Source organism: Morone saxatilis, unplaced genomic scaffold, assembly GCF_004916995.1.
Source record: "Morone saxatilis isolate NCDOM2014 unplaced genomic scaffold, NCSU_SB_2.0 Contig24, whole genome shotgun sequence".
Classification (NCBI taxonomy): domain Eukaryota; kingdom Metazoa; phylum Chordata; class Actinopteri; family Moronidae; genus Morone; species Morone saxatilis.
In genome coordinates this window covers 17407581-17408663 of record NW_023339807.1, presented here as the reverse complement: position 1 = coordinate 17408663, position 1083 = coordinate 17407581, and the positions used below count along the sequence as shown (strand labels likewise).

At 42.3% G+C, this 1083-nt stretch overlaps 1 protein-coding gene across 1 annotated transcript in view; it reads right to left on the bottom strand.

Annotated features, from left to right (window-relative positions):
- The window catches only part of ddr1 (discoidin domain receptor tyrosine kinase 1), a gene marked incomplete in the record, with an annotated part of 38865 nt that overhangs the window by 15286 nt on the left and 22496 nt on the right, over window positions 1-1083 (bottom strand).

Below are 1083 nucleotides of genomic sequence, written 5' to 3'. Positions count from 1 at the left end.
GGGGGGGGGGGGGGGGGGATGGTTATGTACTGTATGTTGGTGGTAATGGTGGGGGTCTAATAAGTCAACAGAACCAAGGTAATTCACTACTCCTTTAGGGAATACAGCTCCAGTGGGCTGCACAAAGCTTAATTTGAGAGCATAACACTGCATTCATTATGTTTTGCTCATTTCATTATAAATCGAAGCAACATTATGAGTTCCCTCTGATCTTTTTGTCTAGTTGCCCCATCTTCCACATGAGCTTACAAAGAAAGTTCTACATAAATTCCCAAAGGACAGAACTGGATCTTTACAAAGTAAAACTCGAGGGTGTCCCCAGCTAGTTAAAGGTCCTGTAGGAAGTTCAGGTTATGACTGACAAAAGGTCAAAGAGCAGATTTCCCTTTGGGAGAGTGATTTGGTGCAGGTTAAGGAATTACAGAGACAAGTCAAGCCAGAATCAGGTTCAGGTTCCCACTCTTTATTTATTTGACCTGTGTGTCTGACATATCCGCTCTGCCAGGTTAGCATAACGCTGTATGTCAGCTGAGGTTAGTGAGGGAAAACCACAAGGGAAAAGGCAGGAAAAACAGGATAAGCCTAAGAAAAACACTTGGAATACTGCTAGGAAAGATCTTAAAAGGTAACTGAGAAACACTAGAATAATAATGAATATGTGAAGAAGAAAAAAGTGAGTGAGAACATCCAGAAATTTTGGATCTCAGTCAAAACCAAACCTCTGAAAGATTACTTGTCACTTTGTAACACTGACTCGGATTCATGCTGTTCAATATGCACATGTATAGGGTGAATCCCACCCAAACCAACATTCCAACCCGCATTCAACACAGTTATAACTCAAACTGGGTTGCTTCATATTATCATCCCCCCCGTTGCTCCACAAACTAACCCCAAAAGCCACTCAGACGCACAAACAGACTGTGATGCAACTCAGTGGCACCCAGAGAGCCGAGCACAGACGCACTGTCCCATGATAAACAATGGCACATTAAAACTAATTAAATGGCTGCAGAGCTATTCCAGTCAAAATGCTGCTGCTGTCTGGTGAGACGGAAGATTAACAAAGTTATTGTTGTTAAA